Source organism: Sciurus vulgaris (assembly GCF_902686455.1).
Source record: "Sciurus vulgaris genome assembly, chromosome: 17".
Taxonomy (NCBI): domain Eukaryota; kingdom Metazoa; phylum Chordata; class Mammalia; order Rodentia; family Sciuridae; genus Sciurus; species Sciurus vulgaris.
In genome coordinates this window covers 2,720,396-2,739,291 of record NC_136478.1, presented here as the reverse complement: position 1 = coordinate 2,739,291, position 18,896 = coordinate 2,720,396, and positions in this window count along the sequence as shown.

Here is an 18,896-nt window from a genome sequence, read left to right as displayed (position 1 = left end):
CTCCCAGGAGTCTTCACGATTCCAGACTTCTGGCCTCCACAACGTGAGGGCACAGATTTCTACTGTTACGAGCCACACGCGCCATCAATGGCAGCCCCAGGCCCCTAACACTGCCTTCTGCTCACTGCCTGGCCACGTGGGAGCTGGACTCGGTGTCCATGCTGTTCCTCTGTCAACTGCTCCTGGCTGGTTCTGTGCACGGGTCACTAGAGGAAGATAGCTGCCAGGCAGAAGCCAGAGGAGCTGTCCTGGCACCCTCCCGTCACGCCAGCATCTCCACAGGGCCCTTGGCCCCTGCGGGATTGGCTCTTCCCCTGGCCATGCTCCCGAGACTATGGCACTCGGTTTTGTGACCTCAGGGGCCTGGTCTCAGCTGCACAGGACCCCTCCACAAACCCGCAAATTCTCGCGAGCCTGCCCTCCGACCCCCAGGGGGTGGGTGCCTGAGCCCATCTGTACTTGCCTCTGCAGTGTCTCCTGTGTTCCTTTGGCCTTTTCATTCTTCCAATAGCTAATTTTAAACATTATTTATGTAATTTAAATTTTCTGTTAAAATAACTAGTGTGTTTAATGAGCAGTGAGTGTCAGTTTGGGGAATGGAAAAGTTCTGAAGATGGATTGTTGCAGTCACAATGGTGTGCCCAATGCCACTGAATTGTGCTCGCATGCACACACGCGTGCACACACACGGTTCCTGCACACCTGCCCATGTACATTATTTAAATGGTGATGACAAGATACATATTATTTAAGATGATGGTGGAAGCTGATATACTGAACCTTTACCAACTAACCTGTCCCAAGAACTTAATCTTCATAACATCACATAAAGCATTTTATTGTCCCCATTTTAGTGACATCAAAGCTGAAACTTCAAGTGGTCGTGTGGCTTGGTAAGAGATGGTGAATGACAGAGGTCAGATTTATTGAACTCAGCTTATTATCCTTATGCAAAAATCCTCTCTGCATCTCGCAATTTTCTTTGTTACAAAGTCTACTTTATCTGATGCTGTCCTGGTCATTTCTCTTTAAAAAATATTTGCTTCATGTACAAACAGAGAAACAAGATGTATACCATTTGTTTTCAATAAATATGAATTTTAAAAAATATTTGCATGGTGTGTCTATATTCATCTTTTTATGTTCAACCTACATGTCATTTTGTTGGAAGTGAGTTTCTTATAGATAGTATACAGTAGGGCTGTTTTTTAAAAACCTCTGCCAATCTGTCTTACCTATTTAGACATTTACATTTAAAGTGGTCATTGACACATTACAGCTTACATCTGCCATTTTGTTGATTATTTTCTATATATTACCTCTGTTTCTCATCCTTTTATTTATTTTATCTGGGCTTCTTATATTTACATGAACATGTTTAGGATTCTATTTTTATTTATTTGTAAGTTTTTGAGTAGATGACTTTTATAATTTTCTTGGTGGAAATTTTATAATTTTCTTTCTAGATATTATAGCATGCTTCCATGATTTATCACACTGCTGGTATGAAATCTAAACCACTTAGTGACACTTGGAAAACTTGTTTCTATATAGGTCCCTTTACCCTCCCTATTTTTGGGGTGGAGGAGCAAGATGGGACTAGGGATTGAACTCAGGGTCACTTTACCACTGAGTTACATCCCCAGTCCCTTTCTTTTGAGACAGGATCTTGCTAAGTTGTTTAGAACCTCGCTAAGTTGCTCAGTTTGGCCTGGAACCTGCAATCCTCCTGCCTCAGACTCCCAAGTCACTGGGATATAATTGTGTGCCACCACACCCAGGCACCACCATCATGCTCTCCTTGTTCTAAAAATACATTTGTCTAGGATTTCCCTTTATATAACATTGAGCACTGTCTCAAACAGCCTCATAATTTTGACTTCAACTGTTAGACATCACTTAAGAAACTCAGGAGAAGCAGAGTCCATTATATGTACCCTTCCCTTTATGCACTCTTCACGCCTTTCTGAGGTGTCTTAGAGTAGTGTTTGTGGCCATTATTTAAGGGTAAGTCTGCTATAGGTGGATTCCGTTAGCTTTCCTTTATTGAAGAATGTCTTTATTTTTCCTTCACTTTTGAAGGATAGTTTTGCTGGGTATAAAACAGTTGTCAATCCTTTTCTCTCATCACTTAAAAAATAGTGTGCTGCTTCTTTCTATCTTTTATGGTTTCCTGTGAGAAATAATCAACTGAATTGATGTTCTCTGATATAATATCATTTTTCCTTAGCTTCTTTCAAGATATTTTACTTTACTATTTTAGAAATTTGATTATGGATTGGGAATGTAGCTCAGTGGTAGAGTGATTACCTAGCATGCACGAAGTCCTGGGTTCAATTCTAGTATTGCAAAAAAAGAAAAGAAAAGTAGAAGTTTGATTATAATTTTTTTTAGTGTGAATTCATTTGGATTTATTTTGTTTAGGTTTTATTCAGCTTCTTGAATCCGTTAGGTTTATGCCTTTCAACAAATTTGGGCAGCTTTTAATCATTATTTCCTTAAACATCTGTTTAGCCTCACACTCTCTCCTCTCCTTCTGGAAGTCTGATGATATGAAAGTGAGCTATTTTATATTATCCTCTGGGTCCCTGAAGCTCTGCTCATTGTTTTGCCCCTAATTTCTTTCTATCATTCAAACAGAATCATTTGTTTTGTTCTATCTTCAAATCCGCTTATTCACCTGTCACTTTCACTCTGCTATCACACCCATAAAGTCTCCCTGTTTTGGTGATTGTGACTTTCAGTTCAGTAGTCTTCCTTTTGGTATATATATGTATGTATTCCTCATGGAGACTTTCTATTTATGTGTTTTAAATATGGTCATAATTGCTTGATGGAGCATTTTCGTGATTACTGTTCTAAACTTGTCAGAGCCTCTCAGGCCGTCTTGTTTTCTGTGTTGGTTGATTGTCTTTTCTTATTCAAGATGTAATTGGTGACTAAGGCACAGGGAATTTTGTTTGGGTCCTGGACATTTGGGGATTTGCTGCGAGGCTCTGGCTCTAGTGTAATGTTTTTGTTTGTTTGCTTAGCAGGCAGCCTCTCTGGAAGAGGCATGCAGACCCAGGGCAGGGGTGAGTGTTGCTTTCTGCAGGGCTCCTGTCCCACCCCATGAGGAGCAAGGCAATGACTCTCAGGGCCTGACTGCTGCGGGGGGTTGGAGCGCAACTTGGCACTCAGGCCACTGACACCGACGCGCGGCTTCGCTGCCGTCTACTGGGAGAGTGAGATCAGCTCCCTGCTCTGCCACAGAGATGTGGGGGGCAGCTGAGTGCCCCCAGCCCTGCCTTGCTGTCAGCTTCAGGCAGCCTCACTGACAGGTGGAGGCACCATTGTCCCTGGGTGGAGTGGGCCTCCTGTTTGCGCCGGCCCTGCCTTGTCTTTGGTCATTCAGTGCCACCAAAGCTGGCAGGGCAGAGGCCCAGCTCCCACTGACATGGGTGGGGAGGGTGGGGAGTGCCAGCAGACCCCAGGGGATGCTGGGCAGGGCAGAGGCTCAGCTCCCTGCTTAGCCTACTGGTACCATCCCAGCAGGGGAGACCAGCACCACCTGCTTCTATTGGGCAGAGGAGGGGAGATGAGGACCCCTGGGTGGGACAGCAGGAGTGTGGCTTCCCAGGCTGGGGTGGGAGATGCCCCTAGAGCTGTGGGCCAGGGAGCCCACTCCCGGGTCAGTGTCCGGTTGGCTGGAGCCCAGATGGTGAGGAGTCTGCTGTGATGTGCTGAGTGGGGAGTGGGCTTTTACAGGAGCATTTTTGGTCTGGGCCCGTGATAGTCCTGGGCTCTAGCTTCTCCAACGCCTTGTCTGGGCTGCGTGGGCAATAGGGAGCTGGCCACCTCGTTGTCCCGTGAGTCCCCGGGCCCCTCCAGTCCTGGCTTAGGCTGCAGGTACGTGGGGCTCACATGTAGGGTCCCTGTTATGGGGGTGGGGCTGGCCGAGTGGAGCTCCATCTTGGCAGGAACCAGAAGCCTCCGTGAGAACACCTGAACCAAGTCTGAGTGCCCTCCGAAGCCTGCTTCTCAGCCTGGTTTCTCCACAGAGCCAGCTGTGGCTCCACCAGGGCCACCAGCACCTCACAGGCTTTGACTCAGGGTCAGATTCCAGCCTCCCGTGGGGCCTTCCGGATCAGGCACACCACCCTGGTTCATCAGGTCGAGAGGACTCCATGGGTCAGCGGGACCCTGACGTTCTTCCAGGGAATCCCCCAGGCCTCTTGGCAGATGGCGTCTGACTCAAAGCGTGGGCTCTGACCGCTTCCTCCGAGGACCTGGCGGCAGCTGCCCAAGGCCTCACCCAGATGCTGCTTTCATGGTCTGTCATCCCGTCCTTCCCTGAAGAGAAGCGTCTCAGCCCTCTGGTCTCTGACTCCCGGGAGACCCAAGGATCAGCACCTGCTACTTGAGAGCCCATCTCCTCATGCAGGTTGAGGGGGGAAACACGGTCAGAGGGTCAGGTCCTCACAGGTCTCGGAGGCCGAGAGAAAGCAGGAGAGACAAAGGGCAGGAGTCAGGGTCAGGCCCCCGGAGGCTTGCCATTTGGTGGTGAGTTACAGAAACTGCTCACCCCTTCCTGCTCGGTTTTTATGGAAAACCTGTGAGTTCTGTGTAAAAGTTGAGACATCGGTCAGTCAACCCAACTAAAGATAAAAAATACACCCCATGTGACATGGAGATGGTGCTAGTGCCTGTCCCCAGACGCACAGTGGCCCGACGGGACCACAGACGTGGTTGAGGATCACACGCTGGCCAGTAGTAACCCCACGTGAGGGTCGTCATTCCCGTGATCACTAACAGCTTCCTGAGCCTCTCACTCACTGGCTGTCCTTCGGGTCTCTCATCAAAGCTGTTATGGAACAAGATTTTCACCTGAAGGAGAGTCGTCTTAGACTCCCTTCTGTTCTAAATCCTGGCGACTTCAAATTCATTTGTCCATCTTAAATTTGGGAAAAGGGGCAGAATTTGGAAAGTCCCATAGAAGACACCAGAAGCTGGAAGCTCTGAAATCCCAGGCCATGACATCAGTATGCCGCAGCCTTGTTTACACAAGAGGCCGCCTGTTCCAGGAACCCAGGCCCCCCAGGCACCAGTGGGCGGGAGTGGCTGAGGAGCCGAGGCCGAGGCCAGCCCCCAGCCAGTGTTTGCAGGGGCCTAAGAGACTGGAGCCTCAGGGAAATATTCCGAGCATCTTTGAGCTCATCCCAAAGGCAGCTTTGGCTCTGTCCGAAAATGGGCCGGCTGGAGGTGGAAGGAGGCCTTTGTGGACAGGGAAATGCCAGCCCCTGACTGCAGAGGGCGGCCGGGGCCGAGACTGACTGCTCTTGACCATCTGGCTGCCCTCTGAGCAGGACACTGGCCCGTCCTCTTCAGTGAGTGGCAGAGAGCCTGGTCACTCCTGCTCCGCCACACCCCCAGATCGCTGCCCTGCGTCTCCACGTCTTGCCGCTCACGCAGTGACTGGAGGCTGCCACAGGCCTGGGCCGCCATCTCCTCTGTTTGCGAGAGGTGCTCCCTGGGCCCACCTCCACCTCCTCCGCCCACCTGCACCCACTGACCAGCCTTCCACCCCCGTTCTCCCCGTGGCCAGTTCTGGCCCTCTTCTCCTGGTAGTTAAGTTCAAGTTGGGTTGTTGGTGCCTCAGGTGGGGGTGGTGGATGGGACCTTTGCGCTATTAGGGTTCTTTTGATTCGGGTCTCTCTTAGAAAAGCCACATCTTCTCCCCACATGGTAGAGGAGAGACTGTTCCCGGCTTGCAAATGCCAAGCCCAAGTGTGGAAATGGCTGTGAGGTGACCCAAGTGACAGATGGCTTCACCGAGCTCAAATGCAGCAGCTTCAGCACCTGAGGGGCCACCTCGCCAGGAAGGATGAGCCTCCTGGTGCCCAGCAGCCTCCAGCACAGGGACTCTGCAAGTCATGGCACTTGGACCCTGTCCTGGTGAAGGTGAATGGGGGACCCCAGAAGTGACTTTGACTCAGTGAGACAAAGCTCAGATCGGGGGTAGGCGGAGTTACAAAGAACTCAAGATTGTTTCTTGAACCACGGAGTTTTGGACTGAGCAGGTGGGGTCTGCCGAGGCTGTCCTCCGGCCTCTTCCTCTCCATGATGACACACAACTGCCATTTCCATTCAGGGAGCCCCACATGGCTGTCCCCCACCTCTTCTTCTCCAACTCCGTCCGCATCCTCCGAGGCCGAGCGGAGATCCTTTTACCTCCGGGAGAGACGTTCATTTTACAAATGAGGAACCTGAGGACCAGGAGGGTCTGAAGCTTGAGGCTGAGTCAAGCCCGGCTCCTCCGCTGTCCCCCAAAGTCACCTGTGTGACATCGCTCCATTCTCCAGCTCCATGTGGGGAGGAACGTTGGCAGGTGGGCCAGCCTGAGCCAACCCCCGCTGCACCTGGTGTCCTGGGAAGAGCGCACCCTTTCTCAAGGCCGTGACCGCCTGGGCCACTGCAGACTGCCTAGCCCGCGGTGGCCGTGGTCAGTTACTCAGTGGCTTTGCCCTTGGGTTGTAGGTGAGGGTGGGTTGTTGATGTGCCTAGTGAGGAAGAGGTCGGCAGGCTCGCCGGGGCCTCAGGTGGGCTCTCTCTCTGACGTGTCGGGAGTAAGCACCCAGCAACGCCCTCTTCCCGAGTATGAGTGCGCTTCAGATCACCCAGACGCCTGGGCCTGTGCCTCTCTAAATCAGACGGGTCCCCTCTTCTGTCTTGCTGAGGAAAGCGGCAGATCCCTTCCTCAAGGAGACACTTCCAACACCGGCTCAGGAATCACCTGGCCAGTCCCAGCCCCCATAGCAACACCAGTGCCCTGTCAGCGACTGGTGTAGCAATGGCCATGTGACCAGTTCTGGTCAGTGAGACCTAGGGGAAGCTGCCCTTCTCTACTAAGTAGATGGGGGAGAAAACATCCCTTGTTTGCTCCCAGTCTTGAGCACTTGCAGCTCCTGTGACCACCTGAGGACGGAGCCCAGACTGAACACTCGGAGGAATGGAAAGAGCGTGGACCCCTGACGACTTTGTGGAAACCGGATCCACTGGAGCCCGAGCCAGCCCACCAACCTGCCTGCCCTTGATGTCCCCAGTTGTTTAAAATCACTGAAGATTTAGCCTGAGCTTCTTCAATGAGTCAACTGTTCGTAACTGAGTGCTTCCCAGATTTCAATCCGCCGATTTCCTCCCAGAAGGTGCTCTCTGGTCTCGTGCCCCTCCACGGACGTTGTCAGGACTGGTCAACACTTCCACTCTTCACTGAACACTGGAAACCCTCGGAAGCCAAGTTAGGCACACGGTGAGCTCTGGCCTAGGGGCTGTGTGGCTCCCCCTGGACAGGCCCTGTCGCCTGGCACACCTTGACGCCTGATGCTAAGCCTGCGCCCGAGATGGAAGCAGCCTGGGGCTCCAGTCCCTGCAGAGGAGTCCTGACCCAGAGTGGCCCAGGCCCGCCCAGAGAGCTGAGCGCCTCTGGTGTCCAGCACCCAGGCTGGGGAGAGCTGCAGAACGGTGGCCCCACGCTCACGCTGCCCCGCTCCTCCGCCGCTCCCTCCCACCCGCCCACTTCCGCCAGCATGTACTCAGGAAGCTTCCCTCGAGGGCCGCGGAAGGCCAGGGGCTCCTACCAATGGCCACGGCGGAAGCAAAGCAGCTGCAGGCCTGCCTGGGGCTGCCCCGCCCGCCCAGGCCACTCACCGTGGGTCAGGGAGGCAGGGGTGGCGGTAAGGGCCGCGGGTCGGCTCCCGGAGTAGAGGTGCTGAGGAAGCTCGAGAGGCCTGTCTTTCCGCTCAGCTCGGTGTGTCCTGCCATCACCTGCCTCGTGCTGTTTCTCGCCCTCGGGGGTGTGATGCAGCCGCCGGTGCCCGGCCGGGGCCTCCGCGTCCCTTCCCTGAATTTCCATGGTGCTCCGCCGTCAGGAGCCTCTGCTTCCTTCAGTGTCTCCTGTGCGTTTGAAGACAGGGCCTCCATTCCGCTCCCCCTGTGGCCCTTCGGAGCCCTTCATGGCTGTTGGTGTCTCCTGGGCCACCAGCAGCAGCAGCAGCACCTCTGGGTTCCAGGCGGGGCCCAGGCCACAGGCGAGAGGTCTGTGAGTCCGGGGAGGGTTTGGGTCCTGCGCAGCAGGGTCCGTGAGCCCCCAGCAGCCTCCACGGTGTGGCCAGGAGCTTCCCCTCGCCACGGTCCATTGGCGTCTGTGCCCTGACTCTTCTTGAGCAATAGTACTTTAATGCCAGAAAGTTCCCGCACTTCAACGACTGCCCCTCAGTTTGTTGAAAGAAAGCAGATTGGGGTGGAGTTGGTGCTGTGTTGGTCAGCCTGCCACTGCTGCGACCAACATACCTGACAAGAGCAGCTCAGAGGGAAAAGTCCGTGTGGACTCGCGGTTCCCAGAGGCTTGGCCGGGCGGGCTGGGCGGGCCTGGCGGGCCAGGCGGTTGCTCTGGGCCCAAGGGAGGCAGACCACCATGGCGAGAGCTAGGGAGGAGAGCTGCTCCATTCGGGGCTGCCAGGGAGAGGGAGGTGGAAGGCTGCAGGGCAGACAGGCCCTCCCAGTGACCACCGCCTCAGCCACGCTCCCTGCGAACAGTGGCCACCCGTCAGCCCAGCCACACTGAGAGAGGCCGATCCGTCACTGACTCACAGTCCAGCATTTCCCCTCCTAACACCCCCGCCTGGACCTGGGAGCTTTGGGGACACCTCCGACCCTAACGGGAAGCTTTGTCCCCATGCAGGCAGCCCTGCACAATGCAAGACGAAAGGCTGACCAGGGTCAGTGTCCCTTGTTTCCAAGGGAGCTCCATCCAGGGTCGACTCCAAACACGTGGCCTTCTGAGAGCCACGAGACCGCGGAGCTGCTGTGTCCCTGTCATGTGCAAAGAGGAGCCAGAGGAGCTCAGGCTGAGGAGGCTGTGCAGAGCTAGAGATGGGGCAGGAAGCCCCCGCAGGCTCTGGCACCTCTGCCGGCCTCCTGCCCCTCCAGCCCAGGCAGGCACCAGCTGCTGCCCAAAGAGATCCCGCTTGTCCCATTTTACAGATGAGGGAGCCGAGTCGCTTGCCCAAGGCTGCACGCTAGAAAACAGCAGGGCTGCACTTCCCGCCCAGCTGGGTGCTTCCAGAAGGAGGCTCACCAGGACGGCAGAAATGACCCTACCACCTCGAAGCTTAAGGGACGGGCAACGGGGGCATGGCAGGCGTGCCAGGGAGGTGCCACCTGAGCCTGGGAGAGCCAAGAAGCGAGGCCACGAAGCCAGGTTGCCCACAGCCCTGGGGTTGTGGTGTGGCGGGGAGAGGCAGGAGCTGGGGCCTGGCACCATGCAGCGGCACACACACAAGCTCTGGGCCTCGGGGGCTTTGAGGTGGCTTCTGGGACCTGCTGAGAACGCCAGAGTGTGGGTCTCCTCAGTTACCCCACGGGAGGTGTGGGTGCTGCCCTCGAGCCACCAGGGGAGTCCCAGGGTCGAGGCACGTCCTTCCCGACAGCCTCGCTGCCCTGGGACTTGCACGGCGTCTGGCTCCCCGACCAGCCTCTGCTCTGGGAAGGACCGGTTTCCTCGTCCACAAAGGAGACAGTTCCTGCCCGCTCGGGTGCCACAAGAACCTGGAGGTTCGCCTGGCCGGGACCTGGCGCAGGGCAGCAGCATGGCCACGACACCCCGCATGTGCTCAGAACTTCCCAGGATGGTGCCGTACATGCCCGCCCCTGCCCACCCCTGCCCACCTGGCCTGCGTGTGCCACGGGACGTCCATGGGGAGACTGGGCTTTTCACAAGGCCCTGGTCAAGCCAAGAGCTAGACCCTCAGACAGGAAGTCGACGTGAGAGGGCTGGGGAGTGGCCCTGCGGCGCGTCTGCCTGGCACCAGGGCTCTGCTGCTGCGAGCGCCTTCACCGGGCATGGAGCCCCGGCATGCAGCCTGGCCTGTGCACCCCTAGGGGTGTCACTGTCCCCGGGCTGGACTCAGCCGGACACAATTAGAAACACACGCACGTGAGTTGGGTGGTGTCTTTCTCCACCAAGTCCTGATGCTCCTGCCTGGGTTCCAGTGGGAATTAAGAATGCAGGGATGGGGACGGGTTTGTGGGAGGAAAGCTCTTGGTGCCCAGCGGGCACAGCCTCTCTCTCGGACTGTTTCTGCACAGCTCCGGAGCTCGTGAAAGCCCACCACAGGTGGGAAGAAGCACAGGCCTGTGTCACCTCCTGAGGCTCAGAAAGGCCCAGCACCTTGCCCACAATGGCACAGCTAGCCACAGGCTACCCCTCCAGGCTCACTTCTGTGCCGCCCCAGATCACGCAAGCCCCGTCCGGGCAGGCAGAGGGAAGAGGCAGGGCACGGATTTCTATTTCACCATGTTCATTCGCATCCTTTGTTCCGTGTGTTTGTCACTCTGTTGAGACGTAAGCAAAAGCCAGCCTGTAGCACTTCCAAGGCAGGCCTTGGGGCTCACTCACGCAGGCCCTGCCTTCTGTCTTTCTCCTCCGTCACCACTTCTTATCTGCCTGAAATGTAGATTCAATGGATGGCGCTCCAGCAGCCTCATTTAACCACAGACCGGAAGGAGAGAAGCAGGCAAAGACTTCCATGCAGCCAACAGCCACGTCCCTCTTATTTTTATTTTAGTGAGAAAAACACAAAAATCTTCTAAAGATGAACTACTTGAGCTTAAATCCCAACCACTGCCTTTTAGTCTGGTCACTGCTGACCTGGGACGAGCCATCTTAAACGGTTCCCGTCTCTCGGGCTCCGGCTCCTCCCTGCCTTACTCTTCCCGTCTCTGTGGCTGGCTGTTGAGCTGCTCCACACAGCAAGCTGTTTCCTGCAAGCTAGTGGGGCACAGCCTCCCGCCCAGCACAAGCCCTGCCTTGCCCTCAGGTTCCCGTCAGAACCCTGGCGGCCACCAGCAGGAGGAAGGTCCCTCCTCAAACCCCTGCCTTCAGTCCTGCGATGAGGGCCCAGGCAGGCACTCTGCTTCTGTGAGCCAGGTCCTTCTGAAGACACTGGGTCTGCAGCTGGACAACGTCCAGAGCTGAGCTTTCATGACGGTCCCCGAGTCTCGCCTGGGACTGTTCCAAACGCAAAGTCGCCATGAGGCTGTGGGCACTTGACTTCTGTTTATGTGGAGGGATCCTCTCCATGGACGGCTGGCCTGGGAAGGTTTCGTGCATGAGAGAGGACGCGGCTTCCTTGGGACTGTTTTGGTTTGGTTATCTCCCAAGAGACGTGGAGACTGGGATTTGGGGAATGAGTCTGTTCAGCTGAGGACCCTGCAGCTTCGGTGGGAGAGTAAGGAAGAGGAAAGGCACAGGGCCAGCCGGTGACAGGGAGGTCACTGGGCCACTGAGCCCAGCCCTGCCGGGGGGACCGGAGGCCACATGGACAGAGCTGGCAGCAGAAGCAGTCAGAATGTTAAAGAGTGGACTCCAGATAGTCCAGGTGGCCAGCCTCTGCCACCTGGCTCCTGGCCAGAGATAGAAAGGGACTCGGGCCCTGTCCCTTCCCGCCTGGGAGTGCTAATTGACAGCAGCAGCAGCCAAGTGGAAGACCCAAGCTATGAACTCTGACACCTCAGGAAGCCTCGCTGAGCTGTCCCCGTTGGCAGGCAGATGGCCACACACAGGGGACCCAAAGCTGCCTGTGCCTCCCAGTGCCCTGCTCAACGCCCTCCGTGCTCCCTCTCTGTCTTGCTCCCAGGGAGAGGCCATGCCCCCTCCCATGCACACATGGCTGCTGGGTCCGCTGTGTGGACAGTCCCCTGTGTGAATGGTGGGAGGGGACACTCCTGTCCGGGGCATTGCAGGACAGTCTGGGTGGCAGGGAGTGAGGGAGTCACGTGTACCTCTCACTTCACACTGACCCCTACAATGCCCTGCAGGAGAGTGCTCAGGGCTGGGGACCTGCCTGGTCCATCTCCAAATGGCCTGGATGGGTGAGGCACCCAGCGATTCTTGGGAAATTTTCCTGAAAGGAATTGCTGCACGTTTGTGGCAACATGGGATGCAGGCCCCTGAGCTGCAGCAGCAACAGACACGTGGACAACCGTGAAACAGGAACGCGCTCTGGTGACCGTCCTGGGACTGTGTCCCTTGAAAACCGTGGCTTTGGGGCTCGGGGTCCAGGTATGAGGGTGGTTTGCAGATCCCAGCCCTGCCACCTTGAAGGCGCGGCCCTGGGGCCTCAGCTCTCTGCCTGCGGAGTGAGACGCCCACAGCAGCACCCCAGACAGGGCGGCACAGGGCCCGTGCGGGCAGGGAGCCACCATCCATGCCCATGGACATCAACGCCGCTGTCCTGCTGCGGACCTCCATGCCCAAGAGGTGGGCTGTGATGGCTGTGCCCCATGCCGCACGCAGGACGATCACACAGCTACGTTGCCGCCATGCCTGTGCCCCTCGCGGCGATGCCCGACGGTGTCCGGGCTCGTTCCTGACAGCCTCACCTTTGAGGAGGTTTTCCCGTTAACGGAACCGTGTCAGGGTCTTCAGTGAGCTGGGCGCGTTCTTCTCAGCTGCGGCCCAGTTGTCCAGGTGCCAGCCTCGGGGACGAGTCTCCCTTGAGAAAGCGTCTCCCTTGATACTGATTCAACCTGCTTCAGTTAACTTGGTAAAATATGGAATTTCCGAATCTCAGAGCCAGGGGTTCTTGGGGGCCGTCTGGGAGGACCCTGGGCTTTGTTCCCATCATGGTAAGTTGGCCTCTGTCCCTAACATGTGCCCGTCTGTACCTACCCGTCCAAACCGCGCTATGCTCGTATTTTGTTACTGGACATCAAACAGACAGGAAACTGCTGGTTGGTGAAGACTGAGCTTCTGATCTCCAGAGTTGGCGGCCATGGCTCTCTCCCCTGATGTCTGCCGGGCTGGGGTTCATCAGGAGGAACAGGTGCTTTGGCAAGAGTGTCCCCAGGACCGTCCCTGCTGTCCAAGCCTCTCCGAGCTGCAGTCAGGGCCTAGGCCGCGGCGGCAGAGTGGATTTGAAGGAGGATCTTCTTTGCTATCCACCCTGAGCAATACTCAGAGGCAGCTGATTCTGACCAAGGGCAAATAAGAGCTAACTACACGTGCGCACGTCCAGGGAGCAGCCCTGTAGCCACCGCCCCGCCACCCTCAGGATGGAAGACATGTGGCCCAGCTCAGCAGCTGGGCAGGGAGCAAGTGCCCGGTTGTCCCCAGCCTCCCTCCAGCCGGCACTGACTTTGAGGAGGCACAGCAAACCTATCTTGTAAATGAGGACGTGAAGTCTCCATGAAGCTAATGGCTTCCCCAAGAGGCCCGGGGACCCTGCTCCAACCGCTCACGCAGACCCAGTCCCCCGCACCAAAGCCAGCTTTAAAGCCCTTGGTAATTTCGAAAGGAGAACTGCTCCGGAAGTCAGGATGGTAGAATGTTTGGTTCTCCCCAGAATCTCAAAGGAAAGCTAATTCAACATAGCTCTGAGTAGGGTGATTAGAAAACCACAGAAGGAAGGTCCGTACTCTTATTAGAAAACAGCGTGTCCCTCAGAGGCTGCTGTGGGGGAGGGAATGAAATGAATCGATACTTGTCAAACACTCAGCAAATACATGCACAATGTCACTGGCAGCAGGAAGACCAAGAGTGTTTCCGAGGTGAAGCAGCCCTTTTGCCACCATGAGGCCATGGAAACAACAGAGCCCAAGAGAAAGATCTGGGGCGGACAGCATGCCTGAGGCCCGCACCCTCCCAGAGCTTCCTGGTTATTGTGTGGGAAACAAAACATTCCTTAGTCAGGAACTCCAACTAGGTTTTGTATGCGACTGGCCAGTCTGCGTTTCACTGGGTTCTTGGTGACCTGACGAAGGTGTACAGGCAGAATGGCATTTGGCCACCCAGGCCCTCCCACACCTAGCACCCTCCCTGAGCCCTGTCCCCCAGACAGAAACCCAGGCCAGGGGACCCAGGATGGACGCGTTCTGTGTATGAGAACTGCCCGGCCACGCCCTTCCTGAGTTCCTGACCCACAAAATCACGGCCCTAATCAGAGGGTTGTTCAAGCCACTACCTTGTGGGTAGTTTGTCCCGTAAAATAATGGCCAGAACAAAGGAGCGCTCCCCGCAGCCAGGGTGCTGTTGAAGAAACGCACTGTGATCAGTTGGGGTAGCCACCGCCGTAGTGAATCGCCTCTGTCCTCCACCAGAGCAAAGCCACCTCATTGCGTCCCAAGGGACACGGCTGGGACGGCATCTCCTTCTCCCGGAGGTCAGGGACGCCAGGCCAGCTCCCGCAGGGGCACCCAGTGCCACCCTAGCCACTCCGACCAGGGCCAGGAAGGTCCCCCGGCACCAGCTGCAGCCCCGCACGAGCCGCCCATCTCAGGTCCCGTCCCATAAGCCACGCCTGCGGGCTCTACCGTCCTCAAGCGCCCGGCGTCGGCTCTTCCCAAGATGCTGTCAGCCAGCGGGCGCCTCGTGTCTGCAGGGGCTGCTAGTTGTGGCCTTCAGCAGACTCTTGCTGGGTCAGCCTTTGTGAGAGAGAAGGCCGGCCCTCTTCCGCCAGCCCAAAGGGCCGTGTGGGCTGCCTGCCGAGGGGACTAAGGGGCGAGGACTCTAGCGTGGAAACTCGGGGGCAGAGAGGTGGGCGGGACGCACCAGAGCCTGCTTGCTGTTGGGTGTAGGTGCCACCGAGATCCTGGAGGGAAAGGGAGATGTGAGACCCAAGCGAAACCCCGGCTTCTGCAGAGGCACCTGCGGGGCTGCTGCCCCGGGACCTCTGGGTGGACCCTCGGTTCCCTCCCCCATGAAGCCGGAGACCAGCACTGCAGAGACTGTGGCACCGTAAGCCGGGGTCACGCGGAGCCAGGAGTGCCGCTCGTGGCCTTTGGGAGTCCAAGGAGATCCAGAGCTGTGGCCGGCATTGTTCGGTGTCCTGTGCTGGTTCCAGCTCATTCTGTGAGAGGAGGCAGACCTGGGCCCGCAACCTCCCTGCTTGCTCTCTTCAGGCCTCCGTTTCTCCATCTGTGAAATGGAGCTTCTCTGTAGCTGCTTCATGAGGACTGATTGGGGTGATGTTGGAAAGGGGCAGGAACCGGTCCTTAGGTTGGCACAGCGTGGCACCCCAGTCACAGGACTGGAGGATGTTGGCTCCTCCCCTGTGCCTTCTCAGGGCTGAGGCTGCCCAAGGAGCTGCCCAGCAGGCTGTCCTGTGCAGCAGCTCTAAAGCTGGCCCCTGCTGCCCACCCCTCCTGCAGGCCTCCCACCCACTCCTCACGGCAGGAAGTGCCCAGTCCTTGCAGCGTCCAAGGATGTGCTCCCAGGATGTGCTCCCAGCACCTGCTCCCAGGACCTGCTCTCAGGACGTGCTCCCCAGGACCTGCTCCCGGGACCTGCTCCCAGGATGTGATCCAGGACCTGCTCTCAGGATGTGATCCCCAGGATCTGCTCCCAGGATGTGCTCCCAGCATCTGCTCCCAGCACCTGCTCCCAGCACCTGCTCCCAGGATGTGCTCCCAGGACCTGCTCCCAGGATGTGCTCCTAGGACCTGCTCCCTGCCCCAGGCCCTTTTCTCACCACACTCCTGGTTTTGCCTGGGACTACCAAGGCTGTGGGGACATCAAGTGCCCTCCCAGTGGGAACCCAGGTGCTGGGCTTTGTGGCCCCTCTGTGGAGGTCACAGTGCCCTCGTGGATTGAACCTGGCTCACGGCAGTCCCGACCTTCTGCTGGTACCATCGGCCGACCCACAACTCCAGCTCACCAGTGCTGGACTTGCAGCAAGTGAGAGAACTGGGGCTGCCTCAGTTTACATGTCAGTACCATGGGAGCACAGCATCCACTGCCCACGGCCGTCCCGAGATGGAAGCAGGCAGGCGCGAGCGGCCACAGCTCCGCAGGAGGTGCAAGCCGTCCTCCCGTCAGAGCGCTGTGGTCCCACTTCACCCACACACGCCGAGAGGATGGTGCAAAGACCCCTGGGCCCCCAGGGGGATCCGAGAGCCTTCGGCTGTGACAGCAAGGGAGCCCTCGTGAGCCCCTGCTGAACATTTCCCTCCGCAGACCCTCCCTCGACCTGCCGGCTCGCCAGCCCTCCAGAACGTCATGAACCCACCGCGTAGACAGCGGTGTAACCCACGTCTGGTTGGGGGTGAGTGAGTGGGGACGGGCTTGGCGGGGCTGGAGTGGGTCACCTGAGAGCACCCCAGGAATGCAGAGTCCCGGGCCCTTCCCGTGGTTGTTCCTACCCAGTGGGTCCACGTTTGGGCCCTGTAACCTGTCCTCACTGTCAGGTGGTTCATACGACAGACCGAGGGGTCGGGGGACACAGGCGCCTGTGGTGTCCACACTGCTCATCTGTAGGTGATCCTGAGGAGGGGCACCCTGGGTGGCCAGGTGGTCAATGGCCGGGACCCCACGGCGGACCAGGGCGCGGCCTCCTCCGTGCCGTGACTTTTCCCTCCCACAGGGCCTCAGTGCCGTCGCCTGTCAGGTGGGCTGCCGTGGCCTCCTGGGTGTGGGGGCCTGGAGAGGAGGGTGCACTTCTCTGGGTCAGGGTCGAGTTGCCAGGGGCCTGCACCTGGGGAGAGGCGTGCGGCCCAACGGGCTCCCGGGGCAGCCGCCACGGAGAACCTGCCCAGAGCGCATTAGTCACCAGGAGCCCCAGGTCGCTCCCCTCTCACCCTGATGCCCGACCCGCAAACCGCCTTCCCCTGCCGTGGCCTGGTGTGCGCAGCCCAGCGTCCCGCACAGGCCACCGCTGCCCCTGCGGCTGCTCCGGGAGCCCCTCCGGCCTGCCCTGCTGCCCTCAGGTTCTCCCTCTGCAGGTCGCTCCTCCGCCTGCCTGGCTCCTTCCCAGCCGGCCCCCACTCCCTCCCCCCAGCCCCACAGTGTGCAGGCAGGTGCAGGGACAGGGGCTCCAGTGACAGGAGAGTCCAGCTGGGCTGAGCTGTCCTGTGGGAGGGCGGAGACTTTGGGGCCTTTGCTGGGAAGAGCACCCGGCAGCCAAGGCCCAGGCCCCAGGTGTGTTTCCTGCTTAGATCTATTTGCCCCTAAATCCCCCGAACCCTTTCGGATACAAATATGGTCACGATAAGAGCGGGCCACACTGCGCCTGGTGTCACTCCCCATGTGTGAGATTAACAACGTATTTTAAAAGCAGATACAGGAAATTCCGAAGAAGAAAATAGGCAAAACTCCTGTGGTCCTGTGGTCACTGGAAAGGGCCCAGATGGAGAGGGGCCACTGCCGAGTGCTTCAGAGTAGGAGGAAAGGCTCTGGAAGGGCGGCTGCCCAGCCTGAGCTCAGCTCCTGCCGTGGCCTCCTCGGGGTGCAGAGGAGTAGGAGTGAAGAGCCCTCCGCAGTGTGGGCACTGGCGGTGATCATGGGCAGGTGGACCGGGACGGCCTGCCCCGGCGAGGAGGACCTGGGCCCTCCAGCTGCAGCTGTTAGAGCCCCGGGGACAGAATGACAGAGCAGGAGTCACAAGTTTAAAGTCACAGAAAACCAGCAGTTAGCCACCAACTTCCCCCTTAGGTGTCACCAGTGTGCCCAGGAGGCTGCTTGTCCCCACCCATTTCACTGAATCTGTTTCCATGCAGGGGCCACGGGTCATGGGGAAGTGCAGTGGGTCCCAGCTGTTTGTCGGGTTCATTCCTTCTCCTGGGCGACCCCTGCCAGCCGAAGAAAAAAACATTGAAAAGTCTGGTTGGGGGCTGGGCTTGAGGCTCAGAGGCAGAGCGCTCGCCTGGCTCCGTCCTCAGCACCACCTAAAAATAAAATCAAGGCACTGTGTCCACAGTATATGTTTCTATGAGCAGAGTCGCGTTCACTGGATCCAGAGTTTCATGCAAATTCATCAAAGTATCTCTGCCTGGCTGCCCCTCCAAAGCCCAGGCAGCTGCGGGTCTCTGCTGCTGCCCATCCCCACCCCGACTCCTGGGGAGGCGCTCCGGGGTCAGTCAGGGCAGGGGAGAGGGGAGCTTTCTACTCGGCCGTCCGTCCGGAAGAGCAGAGAACATGTGGAGACGCTGAGCGGGAGGGGGTGGTCAGGCCACTGAACAGGGAAAGGAACTCACAAAACAGCCCATGGGTCTGTCTTTACGAGGACCTCCCGAGAGCGGCAGGTGCCACTAGGTGCTGGCCCCTGCCCACTCTGCTCCAGCATGTAAGCCAGTGCCCAGGACATACAGGTGCAGAACGGGCCCTCCCTCCCTCTCGGTGGCGTGTCCCCAGTATCTGCAAGAGAAAGGCACCACTTCCGTTGTGAACACTAGCCGGCGGTGCGCTGGGCTTCAAGGGGCAGTGCTGTCCCCAGAGGAGGCACTGGAGGCTCTGCACCTGCCCACCGCTCAGGCCCCGCAGCGGAGTTCTTGGGGTGCAGCGTGTGTCTCCACCAGGCTGGGCCTGGCTAGCCCGGGGGCCCGGGGTACTTAGCAGAGGACCCGCTCATGCTGGACGGTCAGCGAGCCTGCTCAGCAAGACTTCTTCCAAGGTTCTAACCAAGTTCCCGCTGCATCAACCGGACAGAACCGTCCTCCCTCAGTCGGTGGCTTTCCGCACTCTGAAACACGCGCTTCTGGGCACGGGCATCTGAAACACGCGCATCTGTTCTGAGGGCTGGAGAGGAGGGGCAGGGGCCATGGTAGGGTGCCTTCGGAAACTTCTGGAAGGAGGGAGAACATTACAGGGTCCCCAGTTCCAGATGAGGAGCTTCAAGAAGCTCCATCAGCCCTGGACCCACAGGGGCAGCAGGGGCTAGAGCTGGTTTTCGCTGCCCCCCTTACCTTTGTGACCTCCTTTGTAGTAGGAAACGCAGCTCCGGAAAGGACGGTTCAGCCAGAAAATCGCACCGCTGTTCCACCGGGTTGCCAATCTGCTTATTAGAGCCGCGGGCTGCAGAGACACCACAGGCACGTGCTCTCGGCAGAGCAGAGTAGTGTGCCTGTGTGCGCACGCAGGTACAGAC